Source organism: Crotalus tigris, unplaced genomic scaffold (genome assembly GCF_016545835.1).
Source record: "Crotalus tigris isolate CLP2741 ecotype Arizona unplaced genomic scaffold, ASM1654583v1 scf7180000024119.3904262, whole genome shotgun sequence".
In the NCBI taxonomy this organism is placed as follows: Eukaryota; Metazoa; Chordata; class Lepidosauria; order Squamata; family Viperidae; genus Crotalus; species Crotalus tigris.
In genome coordinates this window covers 2,874,230-2,890,613 of record NW_024100396.1, presented here as the reverse complement: position 1 = coordinate 2,890,613, position 16,384 = coordinate 2,874,230, and positions in this window count along the sequence as shown.

The window sequence follows — 16,384 nt, the reverse complement described above, 5'->3', positions numbered from 1 at the left end:
GCACCAACAATTATTCACTTACTGTAAACAGCAGTCAAATGGGGGGGGGACTTGTGCAAGATAATATGTAGTTAAATTCAAAAGGAAGCATGAATATTGCTTCTGGTGACTGAAATCACGATTAAAAATGCACATATGTTTGCATGTGATTGATTTAGCTAAAATATGTCTCTTATGAAGATGGACAGGTCTAAAGGATTGTGTTCTGCACAGAAACAGATATTCTGTTTATACAAAGAGACAATATAGCCGGCCAAAGTCACCATTTAGGGGAGTACATTGTGACTCTGTCAGGCTATATTGTCTTTTGATATAAACAGAATATCTGCTTCTGTGCAGAACACAGTCCTTTAAATCTGTCCATCCTCATAAGACGGGAGTACATGTGTGTATATACACACACATGCATATACACATACACATACACATATACATATTTCTATTAATTATTCAAGACTGAAGCAAATAAATAATTACAGCAGGGGGGCAAGATTATTCCCTGGTATTTTGGCAATATCTTTTTCTAATAGAATGAATGGATCTAAATGGACCTTTTGATAGTTCAGACTGGGAATTTAGTCTTAGTCTGATTTTCGTTTCCACAAAAATCCTTTTTCTTCATGATCTTTTCTACATTTTCATTGCCTTTCTTTCTACACTGCCTTTATCTGAGAAAATAAAACTACCTACCTTCACTTCACAGAGCATATTAGTGGTTTTCATTGCCTATGTCTTCTTAATATTTAACATTAAATCAGCTTTATCTGTTTGTGTTTTCCTAAAATGAGCTCTTTTAAGTCTCTTTTATTTTCAGCTAACAAATTGTTGTCTCTGTATGTTGTCACTATTTAGTTTTCCAATTTCTATTTCAGTTGTCAACTCTTCCAGTCCAGCTATTTTTCTAATATATTAGATAACTGTAGCATCTGTTCTTTTCCTATTAGATAGATGCTACCAGTTATCTAATCTATTAGAAAAATAGCTGGGTTAGACGAGTGAATCACAGTTTCCCTTAATTCAATTCTTACAGTAGTAACTTCTTATTCACTATAGATGTTCCTCTAAAGAATAATCAGATGTTCTGGCCTACTACAATATATTACTTATTCTGGCATGATCATAATAATCAAAGGCCTTGATCTAGTCAATAAAATAAAAAGTAAACTTTAAATTCTCTATTATCCAGTCTGATATCAACTATATAGTCTTATATCCCTGCTTTTTCTGAAATCTTCCTATTCATTTGGCATTTTTCTTTCCACAAAATATGACTTTTTTTCTTTGTAAACTTTTAAGTAAAATTTTGCTGACAGGAGAAATCAGTGGAGTGGTTTAATAATTTGCCATGTTTTCTTGCAACTTCTTCTCTTTCTTTTTGGTACAGGATGCATAACAAATATTTCCCAGTTTTATAAGTGGTGCAGATTTCTTCTATATTTGTTGATACAGAACTGTCAACATTTTTATTGCCTCTTTTCCTATTTAAAACAGTCCAATTGTTATTTCAACTGTGCCTGGGCAATTAGTTTATTGCCTCTAATATTTCACTTTTTAGTGAAAAAAGTGATTTTCGATTCCAATACTTTTTCCAGGTAAGCAACTCTATTTCTCCGCTGGGTTGGCTCTTTTGTAAAGTCCACTCTGCTTTCAACCTCTCTTCACCTCTACCCTTTCAACCTTACAGCAAGAGTGAGCTTAATAGGTACTTAGTATCTATCTATCTGGCTTTCAGATTGGATATATGTAATAATCAAGAGTCAATTTCAATTCAAGGGCATTTCAGGCTGCTGATCTTCGCAGATTTAGGCTGCAAAATCCTGAGAGATACTAGATGGCAGCAAAGCATTAAAGTTTTCTGCATATGACCATCTATTGGTCATCCAGATTTTTGTTACCAGATATGGTAATCTTGATATCATAGAGAAACATAGAGAGCAGTGTGTGAACATTGTGTATTTCTACTTTTCTTATTAAAAAGTGCTCTATAATGTTATCTTTTTAAAAATTGTTTTACTTTCTATTACATAAATTGTGGTAGTTTTAATCAAAGGTCTCTGTTAGACAAGGCAAGGCTGATTAGTATACCTTCTATATCAGTGATGGCAAACCTTTTAGATACTGAATGCCCAAAACCCCCTCTGCCCACACCCACCCTGCCCACTCCACCCCACCCATTCCACCCCCTGTCCACCCTGTCCCCGCTCTGCCCCCGCCCCACCCACCCTCAGGGCCACCTACAGCTTCCATGGCACACCACAGATCACCCTAGTGACCCTGCAGTGCCAAGGCAGCCATGCCCTCTGCCCGTGCCCCACAACATCATCTGTGCAGAATGGGGCATGAGGGCTGAGTCTTGTCCCTGCTTCCCGGCTGCCATATCCTTGGCTGCGCTGCTCTGTGCGGGCCGCACCCAGGGGCAACTCTCCTCTGGGGGGGGGCTGCTGGTGAGGACGGTCCGCGGGGGAAGGCGGGGCTGGGCGATGGCTCGCGTGCCCACAGAGAGGGCTCTGCATGCCGCCTCTGGCATGTGTGCCATAGGTTCGCCACCACTGTTCTATATCATCTACCCAGAGAACTAATAAATAAAAGAGGACATTAAAGGCATACCTAGTCCAGCTTTTGCACTGAGCATCCAGATATCTATGGAAAATTTTCTTTTTTTGTTGTTGTGGTCTGATCCAAAAAGTTATATTGCCTCAATCAAGTAATGAATCAATTAAAACTCATGTGATTAATCAACTAGGGATCTTTTTATCAGACGATGGGTTTAAAATTAACATATTTCTATTCGGTATCTTTCTACATATATCTCAGTTTTCATATATTTTCCAGGGCACAAAAAATTGCTGCTGATCTCCACAAAGTTCCAAAAGGGATTTAATGTTACGGGATTCTTATTTGTAGTCCTGATTTTTTTTCACATCAGTAGATTTTCAAGATGTCCGTTCTTCTGCAATGTATCAGAATGGACACAAAACTGCAGCCACAAGGGTTGGACACAAATTAAGCTTCATGTATGGAACTGGGAAATTCTTGGGGAGAGGGCGCTCTGGGTTTATCTTGGAAGGTGTGAAAGGGTTTGAATTGTGACAGTAATCAGTATAGGTAGCCTTCGACTTGGGCTTTTTTGTTTAATGATAGTTCAAAGTTATGATGGGCTTGGACCTATGACCTGTCCTTGAAATTATGACACACACACACACATACACATACACACACACACACACACACACTGCCCCATCCCTTGTAGTCACATGACTGCAATTTGCAACAAGTAAAATCAGTTAATTAAGTGGACACACTGGAGTCACTAAATGATTCCTTGATTCACTTAACGACCACACGATTGGTTTAACAACCATGGTGATTGACTTAATGATCGCTGTAAAGTGGACATAAAATTAGGTAAAGTTATGTAAAGACTCTCTCAACAACCACTTTGTTTAGTGACCTAAATTCTTGTCCCAATTATGGTTGTAAGTCAAGGAATACCTTTAGAAGAAATGTATGAAGAAACAAAGGCCAAATTCACTGTTCACTGCAGCACTATTATTATCATTTATTATTATACAACCAATATACAATATATATACACACAGAGAGACACTATACATACATATACACTTCGTATATATGTATTTGTGTGTGTGTGTGTGCTGTGTGTGTGTGTGTGTGTGTGTGTGTGTGTGTGTGTGTCTAAATCCCTTCTCACCCCTATGGGTGGTATGTATCTCAGGTCCTCTACCAGAGGCCTGAGAGTTTGAGGATTTTATGCACAATCTTAACTGTTCCTAGCACTGCACTCTTCTGGGCAGAGAGCTTGCATGTTGTTCCTGGGATCTGCTGGAGCCCCCCTCCCAGTCCTGAGTGTTCCTATCACCACTGGGATTACTTTGGTTTTTACGTTCCAGATCCTCTCTAGTTCTTCCTTCAGGCCCTGATACTTGTCTAATACTCAGATGAGTGCTACAGAGCTGCTAGAAGACCTTAGGTTCCCATTTCTGACAACATTATACCTAAGGAGACTCAAATGGTTTGGGTTTGGGTTTAGGGGGAGCAAATAAAATGTGGACTGGCAAAAAGAGAAGTGGAGAAAGGCAGTGAGGTCAACTAGTGGTTCAAGAAAGGGGAAGATAGAAAAGCATAGAAGAACACTCTGTGATAAACTTTGTGACAAAGTTTATGGTATAGAACAGGGGTAGGCAACTTTGGCTCTTTTATGACTCGTGGACTTCAACTCCCAGAATTCCTGAGTCAGCTGTGCTGGCTCTGGAATTCTGGGAGTTGAAGTCCACAAGTCATAAAAGAGTCAAGGTTGCCTACCCCTGGTATAGAGGCTGTTTATTGAGACAAACCTGGTATATGGCCTGTTTTCCCGAAAATAAGATCTAACCGGAAAATAAGCCCTAGCATGATTTTTCAGGATGCCCGTAATATAAGCTCTACCCCCCCCCCAAAAAAAATAATCCCCAGTTAAGATCATCAGCCAGATTGATGCATTTAGTACCGTATTTCCCTGAAAATAAGACCTAACCAGAAAATAAGCCTTAATGCATCTTTTGGAGCAAAAAAATAATATAATATCTGGTCTTATTTTTGGGGAAACATGGGTAGCAGTGGTTCTGAAAACAGCAATGAGAAAATGGATTATGGATAGTCAGATTATTCTATTTCAGGACTAGGGAATGCTACTTTATGCTTTGTCTGTCTACTTGTCCAACTAACCCAGTTCTTTTTGATCTGAAGTGCAAGAACAGTTTTTCCCAGCCGTTCTGACCTGGGCCTTTTATTGCATCCACATTCATTTCAGGATTTGCTCTACTGCCTAAGACCACCGTACCCTACTTGATTAACATAATTTAATCCAATAAATTGTCCTCAGTTTAATTAGGCAGCAGTACTATAAGCAACTAATTGTTTTTAATGTAAATAGTTATAAATTCAAGGCGCAGGCACCTTTTTGGAAGGTAATGTTCTTTCCTTAAAGAAAACTATCAATCATCTGAAACAACTTTTCTTCAGAACAATTATTTATTGATATGTAAATTTATGTAGATCAGATATTTTAATTGATTAAAACTTATATGATTAATTGAGTTGGGCTGCCATTCTATAATACATTTACCTGGACTCAGATCCTGTTGAATTAATTGGAATTGGGTTTGAGCAATGCATAGGTCTGCAAGTTTTGGTTAACTGAATCATAGACAAGTACCGTAGCTTTTTTGCGTTCATAAACTCACCAGTAAATTTGATTTATTTCCTTCCCCAGGTTCTTTACAAACTTTCAACTGTGGAGGGCAAAAGATTTTGGCATTTATGAAATGCGACACAGAAGCAAAATAAAACAGCATAATTTAGAATAAATATTATTTTCAGTGGAATGTTTCCCCCCCCCTTTCTCTAACCCCCCCCAAGACACACAAACATTCACATGCTTATTTTTAGATCAATAGTAAAACAGAAGAAGTTTCAACATTTTTCAAATGTCTCCAATGCTCCAGTGACTTAATATATTTCTCCAATTTGTTTTATAACCTTACAAAAATGTTATTCTTTTGAGACCGTCTCCTATCTTATGTTATGCATATATTATTTGCTGTAAAAGATTAATGAGCCAGCAGAAGCGATTTCTAATAGATTCCCTTGGTTTTCTCTCCTGTCTCCTAAAGATACACACCAATGGATCTGCAAAGTGTTCTTGGCATAAAGGATGGGGAAAAAAGAAAATAATGAAACATAAACCTTTTTAAAACAATTTCTCCTCCCCTTACTTCGTCAGTTGGATAGACTGGACTAACTAAATCAGTAGATGGACCTCCTATGTCTTTGTGAAACTTTTGAGGAAGTCCTGTTATTTTCAGGAGTTAACCAAAGAGCTCTGTACATATTTTAATGTAAGATCAGTTTAAAAAAGTAGCCTGCAAAAATGGAGAAGACTACTAAGTGCCATCAAAGAGATTTCCGTGCTGCTATGTAATGGTCCATCTGCATATTTATATTGCAGATACTAGTGCCTTAAATAAATGCAATTTATTCAGATCTTCTTTATATGGGTTGGGATGAAGTCCTCTAATACCATTGGGGCAGTTACTGTAGTCAGATTTGAGGACATTACCTAGATTAGAGGTGTCAAACTGGTGGCCCGCAGGCTGGGTGTGTCACACACAGGCCACGCCCACTCTGCAAGGGCAAAAAAACATCACAATACATCACGTGATGCGATCAAGTTTGACAGCCATGCTGTAGGTCATTGAGACAGGGTGTTATCTGCACCAGCATCTTTATTTATTTATTTATTTTTTATTGAAAATTTTTAAATTTTACAAAACAATACGGTTCCCTTCCCCAAACCCCCCCAACCCTCCCATGCCCTCTCCGACCTTCCCAGAGCTGAATACAGGTTTAATTAATATTTTTTCAAAAAGTCTTAAAACAAATATAAACCATAAACAAATCTAAATACATTAATTAAAGAAATTGTAGACTAGTTAACAATAATATATGTATAAAAAAAACAAAAATACAAGGAAATACAAGAAAATAGGAAGAAAGAAAAAGGAAAAAAGTCTATAAAATATCTTAAATTTTAAGTATAAGTTATTGAAAAGCTAAATAATATTTTTTTATATCCAACTTATATTGTATAAAGTCTATCCATTTTTTCCATACCAAAAAATACTTCTCTTGCGATTGGTCTTTCAAGAAAGCCGAAATCTTTGCCATTTCCGCCAAATAAGAAACTTTAAAAAACCACTCTTGCAAGGTAGGCAAAGATTCCTTCTTCCAACATTGCCCTACTAACAACCTTGCCGCTGTGATTAAATTTAACATCAATATAGTCTCTTTAGTATCACAATCAGAAACAATACCTAACAAAAACAGTTGTGAAGTAAATTTTACCCTTCTTCTAAAAATTCTTTGAATATTCCACCATATCTTAATCCAAAAAGCTTTTATATTTTTACATGACCACCAGATATGATAATAAGTAGCATCCAAACATCCACATCTCCAACATTTAGGCTGTAAGTCAGGATACATACGAGACATTTTTTGTGGATCAAGGTCCCATCTATAAAACATTTTGTAAAAATTTTCCCTTAAATTTTGGGCTTGTGTAAATTTAACATTCCTCACCCAAATAATTTCCCAAGTATCTAATAGAACCGGTTCATCAAAATTTTGTGCCCATTCACCAGCATCTTTATTATGAAACTTCTTCTCTAAGGAGATGAAATTGATCCTATTTCCTAATCTTTAGGCAGTCAGAATTTTGTTTTAGTGAACTTTTGAATGGTTTTAATATGGTTCTTTAGTTACACTGAATATATTTGCTGCTGTGTGGATTTATTTCTGAAATATGTGAATTTTATTTATTATTTAGTCAGTTGTGTACCCACTTGAGCATCTGGTAGATGGATGGGCAATTTATAAACTGGTCTATAAATAAATTATAAATAATAAAATGGAAATGTCTAATTCTGCTCTCTTTTATTGCTACACTGCTTCTCCCATGTTGAGGCAGCTTGGAAAATTAATAAAATACAATAATAAAATCCAATTAAAAGTGAAACTACAGATCGTTTCACTAAAATTGCAATGCAAACACATCCAATTAAAGCAAGGTCATAATCAGCCAGTACTACATTAGTTTCCAAATATCTTTCTAACAAAGGTGGGTTTTGTTTTACATGGTTTTTGGATAACTGTGTATTGTGCACGAAATGAATTGACACCTGAAAATTCATCCTGCAGCCTCACAATAGCAACTGAGGTGACCCTTCTGCAGCTACAGAGAAAATGAAATGCCCCCATCCCCAAAGAGAAGACAAAGGAAAGTGTAATTTGCATAACATTTGCATGTGCTGATTTATATGTAGATGTGCAAAGTTAGAAATAATGACTATAATTTTAATAGAAATGAAATGCTCTAGTGTATATTGAGCTCTCTATCCAGGTATTAATAAAATCACGGAATATAGGAGACCCTAGAAATAATCTAGTCCACCCCCTGCCCAGTGCAGTGATTCATTACTAAAAATAATGGTTGGTCATCCAGCTCTGTTCAAAAAAATTCACTGAAGGAGAATTCACCACCTTCCAAAACAGTCTGATTGTTGAGCAGCTTTTCCTGTTATTAACAGTTTTCTGACATGCAACTGAAATCTACTTTGGTAGAAATTAAACCCATTGTTTCTAATCTTTTCTCCTAAAACAATTCCAATATTCTTCTACATGATAGCTTGCCAGATGTTTAAGACAATCTTTATGTATTCCTACAGTCTTCTCCACGCTAACCCATTATTCAACAATTCCAATCGTTTCTGCTGTTTTTCATTCTAATATGTTATCATATTGGTAGATTTCCTTTGGACGTGCTCCAGTTTGTCAATTGCCATTGAAAATTCTTTGCCCGTATCTAGGAGATATTGCACCAACTCAGAGTAGAGAACAATAATCTTGAAATTATATTTCTGTTGATGCAGACTAGAATTAATTGGCTTTTTTTTTTTTTTTTTTTTTTTTGCAGTTGTATCACACTCTTGGCTTATGTCTATGGAGATTCTCGATCAGACAATTCATGGTTGTCCCAAAGGTGCTTTTTCCAAAAGGCAAGTGAACTTTCTTGCTATTCACCAAGAACCTTTCTTGCATAACTCCTGCCTAGTAAAGCTTCCGTGTTCACCCCAGCCTGCCATCGTTTACTTATGCCTTTTATTTTTCCTACCCAAATTCAAGGATTGACATTTATCCATGTAGAAATTCCTTTTAATTTTCGCCTCATGTTCCAATTTCAAGGGTTTTGGAATCTTGATACTCTCCTTTAAGAGATTTACTGTCCTTTCTGTTTTTGTGTTGTCTACAAAATTGATTATATTTTTAACCTTGCATGCACATTATTCATTGAACAACAACAAAGCAAAGAATGGATACTTCTGCCCAGGCTGATGTGGAATCATTGACATGCACTCATTGGAATAACTGTTCAACTAGTTCTGTATGCAAGCATAGTCCAAGCAATCGTTTTTGCACTAAAATTTCAGGGATACTTTTGTTCAGCACTTTGTTGAAGTCACGATGCACACTGTAGTCCTGGGGACAACTATCACTATCAAAAAAGTTGATTAGTTTAGCATGGTTTAGCATGCACTGGAGAGCCATGGTGGCACTATTGAGCCATGGTGGTGCAGTAGTTAGAATGTAGTATTGCAGGCAAACTCTGCTCACAGCCAGGAGTTCGATCCTGATCAGCTCGAAGTTGACTCAGATTTCCCTCTTTCCGAGGTCAGTAACAGGAGGACCTAGATTATTGGGGGCAATATGCTGACAATGTAAATTGCCCAGATAGTTCTGTAAAGTGCTATGGGCATTATATAAATCCTATTACTACTGCTATTGCTATGGCTATTGCTATTATTCTCAATAAACCTGTGCTCACTCCTGCAAAGCAATGCTTTTTCCATCCAAAGGTTCACAGACTAACTGCTTAATCATCATTTCAGAATTTTGCCTGAGATATACATCAAGCTGATTATTTGTAGTTACTCAACTTTTAAAATAGAAATAATATCTCCTAATAAATCTTCTAAATAAAATTACACATTGACCCTTGCAATAGAAAGATTTATTCCTGACTGCTTTGGGTTGAATTTCTCAGACTCAACGTTCCTCTAATGTTGCCATTTCCAAATCTTCACTTGAAATACGTTTTAAATAAAGAGGCCCCAGGTTATGTAGAGCAATAAACACTCAGTGACATTACAGGATACTGCTTCAAAATGATCCTACTCCCTTTCTCATCTTTGAGGAAATTTTGTCTTATTCTGTTTCATTACCCAAACTAGATAACGTTTGGGTAATGAAATGTCTGCAAGAAAACATCTAAGTTCAGAAAGTACCAAGGACCTCTCATTTCAACCCTGAGCTACAGATATTTTCCTTTATTGGTCTGAGGAGTGATTATTTCGGTAGATGTTGAAAGCAGGCTAGAAATTGCCAAGATGCAGGTCCTCCACAGAGAATTTTAGGCGATTAATAAGATTGGCCCAGCTGATCTCAGTATTCTCATGGAGAACTCTGTCTAGAGATATATGATCTCTAAGGTAACCAGATCCCAAGCCATGCAGGGCTTCTCAGGTAGTATTACACAAATAACACTGAAGTTTTTCCTACTGTAATAAGAGGAAACTTCAGGACAAATGTCCTTTTCGTGGCTTCTTCTGATTAGAGAGCAGACGACAATCATTCTGCATTAGTTGGAGGCCTCCGGTTGCCATTCCTAAATATAATTCTGGGGTCATAAAAAGGCAGTTCTGATGGATGTTGCAGGATTCTGATGACTTGCTTAACTCCACTGCATTTGCCTCATTTAAAAAGTTGCTGGTTGGCAGAACAGGAGAGAACAAAATGAGCAGGTGTGCTAGGCAGTCTCTGTAGACCACTAAGCACTTGGGGAAGCTTCCACTTAAATATGCTAAGTAGAACATTTTTTTTTCAGAGGTGAGCTGTTTGGATATAGAGTTTTGTTTTATTTTCAGTAGAAGTTTGTAATCAAAGTCCAATACTTTAAACTAGGGGTGTGCAATCTGAGATATTACCCCACTACAAGATCTAGCTAAGATTGCACACCCTTAGATTAAAGATCCAAGTTCCCTATTCAATTTAAATTACTTCACTAGACTGTTGTAAAGGCAAAACTGAAAGTGTTGCCATGTTCACATCCTTGAGCTCCTCTAGAAAAAGTAGAATATAAACACAAGAAATGTCTCTCATTTGATTACAAACTTCTACTGAAAATAAAGCAACAGTAAAGCAAAACTCTGTGCCCAGACTTAATAGGAAAATCATTAAATACATAATAAATTATTATGCTAATTCTATATTTGTCAGCCTTTTCAGGTTGGCATGGTTAGGAGTCTTAAATTGTTTAATGTGATTAAGCTATTGCACAGAATCTTGAAAACCTTTCATGTCCATCTCTGCTTTCACTGATATCTGACATAATCAAGGCAGAATTGGTTTGAATTTCCTTTTCATGGTTTCTACTTTCCCAAACTCATGTCTTTCCTGTAGCGGCTTAGTATCCCCCTTCTCTGAGTAAAGCCCACATTCCATCATGAAGTTGTAAATTTAATTCACTTTAACCTCAATTTAAATTTAATTTTATCCTGATCTTGCCTAGTTTTGGAATATAAGCTCCAGCATGACACCCAAAGATCAAGTATAGTTCTTGATGTACTTCTCTTCTTAGGTATCTTCAGGGAAGGCAAATGATGAAGCGTGTCATAATATGACATGCAAATTCCACAGTTTAGGTATTTGCATCCAATGTCAAGTTTGTAAGGGTTAGATGCATTCTGAAGTCCCCATCTGCATGTCATTTTTCCATTATTTTGGGTAATTGGGAATGGCTGTTCCTCTACTTTACTACTTTATATTTAAACCCCATATTACAGGTCTTGATTCTACTATATAAGAAGAGCCATCAAATTATAAGGGAGACCTTTTTTCCCAGGCAATATTTCTCCAGGGATTTTATTTTCCTCACCTTAACAATGTCTGTAATAATTTTATATATCCAAAGAACAGCAGAATGCAAGACTAGCCTTATTTCTGTTCAAAAACTTACCAATCTGTGTCCTATGTGAGAGAAAACTTGTGTACCCATATAGTATGCACATGTGTATAAATATGAGCATTTTTGTTGGATACATTGAAAGCTGTTTCATGTACAAACACACAATTTCCTTCTCTGATGGGTAGATGGTGCCCTGTTGGCATGTCTGGAGATGCCAGGATCTAAATCAGACAACTTTGGCATTTATCGTATGTGCCAGATGTACCACAGAGATCAGTGTGATCCCAGGATACTAAATAAGAGTTGTGCAATAATACCACTGAATTGTTCATGGTACTGGTACATTGTTCATTTTATACATTTATATATTTAATCTGGTTAGATGTATTGTACACTGCTCACAGTCAATAATGGCTGGTGTGGTCTATATGCCAAGTTAGTAAATAAAACTAATATCACAAGTGTCAATAAAGCTTTCGCTGGCAAAAAAAATCCCAGAATTTCCAGCAATAGTACCTGGTAGTTTAAATATGAGCTGGGAGTGCTTTCTCTTTTAGAATAGGGAGACTGAATCTTAACGTGCCTAGATAATCCTTATAAGAAAGCTATTGCAAGTGCAAACTAAAATGCATTAGGTTATTCATACTTTGCTCTAATAGAGAAACAGTAGCGAATGTGATGCAGCCTGTAATGAATTCATTTTTCAGATACAAGTATGTAGCTGTTATAGCTGTGATCATCAACTTTAACATAGGTAAAGCATAACCATCTTTCTCACATGTATCTACCCTAGTAGACTGGACACATGATTGCTTCTTGAAGGAAAAAAAAAATCATGGACAACTCTTTTAAAAGAAATGCCCAGTACAAGGAACAGATAATAAAGAAGATGTATAACTTTTATATTTCAGAAATTGGAGCAATGCCTTATCTCTGGACAGATATCCAATTGTTCCAAAGACACACCAGAGCTAAGGACATGAAATATAAAACTAAGTGAAGATCCACACTAAGCACTTTTTGATCCTTATGTCTTGCTGTTTATTATAACTGTTGAAAAGTTACAGAGAAAAGAAAGAGATCTGAGAAAGAGAAAGAATAAACATTATGAGAAATGACATCTGACAGTTTTTCACAAATACATTTTATCATTTTAATTTGTCCTATGACTCTGTCAGCAAATATATCTTTTCTCTTTTATAAGACAGAGAAAGTATCTTGTTGGGGCATTCTTTTATTACATCATTTTTAGTACATCAAAACTGTAATTTCTAATGTGTGTCTAAAAATAATAATGTGAAAGATTTAGATTAATCAATTGATTAATTAGGGTCTTTCACCTTGAATGTACAATTAACATTCCAACGATGGTGTTTTTGTTTTTGTTTTAAGATGAGGGGTTCTCCTCTATTTCATTTGGTGTGATAATATATAGTTGTATATACAAGCCATTTAGAAAATGGATAATGCATCTGATTTCTAGGCTTAATCCACACACCAAACACAGCAATAACTAGGTGTTGATTAGGTCTCTACACATCCATCCATTATGGGTTGTAAATTATGATTTATGGCTTACTGGATTGTATGAAAGAAACAACTGTGGTGTATTCAGTATATCAGGTCATAGGCAGTTAAGTCTAGTGGTTATGGAGACTGTGAGTTCAAGTCCTGCCTTAGCCATGAAAGCCAGCTGGGTGACTTTGGGCCATTCACTCTCTCTCAGCCCAATCCACCTCACAGTTGTCATTATGGGGAAAACAGGAGGAAAGTATATTAGATATGTTCTCTGCATTGAGTTATTTGTAAAAATAATAACAGGAGAGGGAAGCATCTGAATTTTGATCACGTGACCATGGGGATGCTGCAATGGTCATAAGTGTGAAACACACATAAATCACTTTCTTCAGTGCTGTTGTAACTTTGAATGGTTACTAAATGAACTGTTGTAAATTGAGGACTATCTGTGTTTGGTGTTGAAGTAAGTAGTCTACTCACAGGTGAAATGTTGCATTGCATTCACAAATAAAGCCATGTCATGCTCAAGTCCCAGCAAAGATAAATCCATTCTCAGTGTTCTGTCATATTACTAAGGTCATGCTGTATTTTATTCACTCTTGGTTTGCAGCCTATTACTTATAGTTTTAAAAAGCTCTTCTGCAGTTATTGGAAGCTGAGTATCTGGCATTGTCATAGCATGTCCTTTCACACACCAGTGTTGGTACTTGGAAGAGATGTGGTTTCCACGCAACGTTTTCTATACAGCAGTCAGTTCTTGGCAAAAACAGGCCACAGTGGCTGAAGGTAAGTCACAATTCTTCCCTTGGGTTCAAAATCTTAGGAGCATTGATACCTCGTTTACATCAGCAGGGAATTTTGTTGTAAAACAGTTGTTCCAGAGATGTTTTCTGAATAAAATAAAAGCTTTAAGAGGGGCTCTTCAAATACTTTTTTTTTTAATGCTTGGGTATTATGTCAATTCACTATGTAAATCTGAAGTGAGCTTGCTCAATGGCTTTTATCAATCTGAAATGAAACAGCAGTGAACAGAATACTGTACCTATTTAATCAATGCTGGGAATGGGGAATTCCTTCAAGGCTCTTCTTGCATCGGCTTTGGATTTTTCCAGGACTGATAAATCCATTTCCCCTACAGGATAGGATAGAACAGACTAAAGGAACTCCCTGCATACAGTTTTCTCTTTAGCATCTGCTCTTATCAAGCTTTGTTGTGCTGAAAACATAGAAATTCAGGCCTGTAGTATTTACCTAGGGAGAAGGGGGCAAACTATTAGCAGTTTCTCTTGAACTCTTCTTTAGTGAGGATAAGGAATGATACATTTATATGGTTTAAGTAACTAAAAGTGTTTCTTCCAAATTCAAAAAAGAGAAATTGTGAATCACTTTAAAAAAGTAATCAATGCTGACTAATTCTAAGTAATTCTTACCTCCAGCCCTTCTGTAATTGGATTTTTATAGCTTAACTGAAGTGCATTATTCTTCAACATATCTCCAACACTGGACATTTCCTAGAAGGGAACAAACAACATCCTATTATTATATATATATATATATATATATATATATATATATATATATATATATAATAATAGGATGTTGTTTGTTCCCTTCTAGAAAAACTGGACAACTTCCTCACACACCTCAACAGCCTACACCCCAAAATACAGTTCACCATGGAAACAGAAACTAACAACCAACTTCCCTTCCTGGATGTCTTAGTCTACAAGAAATCCAATGGCTCCCTAGGACACACCATCTACCAGAAGAAAACACACACAAACCGCTATCTGCACGCTCTCTCACACCACCACCCAGCACAGATCAACTCTGTAGCCAAGACACTCATCTCCAGAACAAAACGCTTAGCTGACGAACAACACCTAAAACCCGAACTACACACTCTCACCAATGTACTAACATCCAATGGATTCCATAGAAATAAGATTACAAACCTAATCCAAAAAGAAACCCCCACTAAAATCCAAGACAAAGAACAAGAAAATGGCAAAGCCATCCTCCCATACATAAAAGGCATCACAGACAGAATCAGTAAGATCCTCCATAAACACAACATCAAAACAGCATTCTGCACAAACAGAAAAATATCCACCATCCTTAGAAACCCCAAAGATAAAATTGAATTAGAAAATCAAGGAGTATACGAAATCCCATGCACCACTTGTCCCACCACATACATCGGACAAACCAACAGAAGAATAAGTGCACGCATTGAAGAACATAAGAACTCAGTCAAAAAAGAGGAACCAACATCTTCCCTGGTCCAACACCTTAAAGCCACAGGACATGAAATTGACTTTAAAAATACCAGAACCATTGCCAAAAGTGAACATTTTAATAACAGAATAATCAGAGAAGCCATCGAGATAGAAAAACGCCCACACAGCATGAACAAGCGAGATGATACCTCCCGCCTACCAGCCATTTGGAAACCCGCCCTCATTGACAAACGACTCCCTAACACAAAAAATGATACCAGACCCACACTCACAAAAACCACACAGGAGGTCACCACCAAACATCCACGCAAAAAACAAACCCAAAGCCACACTGACTATGAGGCACGACCACAAACCAGAAGCCAGACCACAGCTGCATCATTAGCCACTTTAAACCCCCCCAATCCATACATGAAGCAAACTGACACCCTCCATGAAGAGGAAGCACGACCACGAACGCGAAGCCAAGGAATGGCAGGGCAGCCCAAAATCTTGAATCCCTCTGCAACTCAGACTAACCTGAGCACAACCAAACAGAACACTCCCCCAGCCAATCAGAGCACAGCCAACCCCCCAGCCAATCAGAGCACAGCCAACCCCCCAGCCAATCAGAGCACAGCCAAGCCCCTAACCAATCAGAACACACCTCCACCCAATCAGAACACAGCCAAGCTCCCACCCAATCAGTTCATACCTCCACTGGCAGTTAAAAGGAAGAAACAGCCAAGACCACACACTGCTGCTCGAGGCACGAAGCTGAAAGCACCAGCCTGAAGATGACGAATGGGACTTCGTCGAAACGTCGCCAAGACACTTCCAATTTTACGTGGGAGAAAACCCGAACAACCAAAGACCTACATACAAATACCCGCGAAAACCTCAGAAAATATATATATATATATATATATATATATATATATATATATATATATATATATATATATATATAATTAACTAATTCCATGTCCTAAAAAATGTTTGCAAGCCTCCCCCGGCTAAAGTAGCCCATCTCACATGACCAGGCAGCCATTCAAAGTGGCTATAG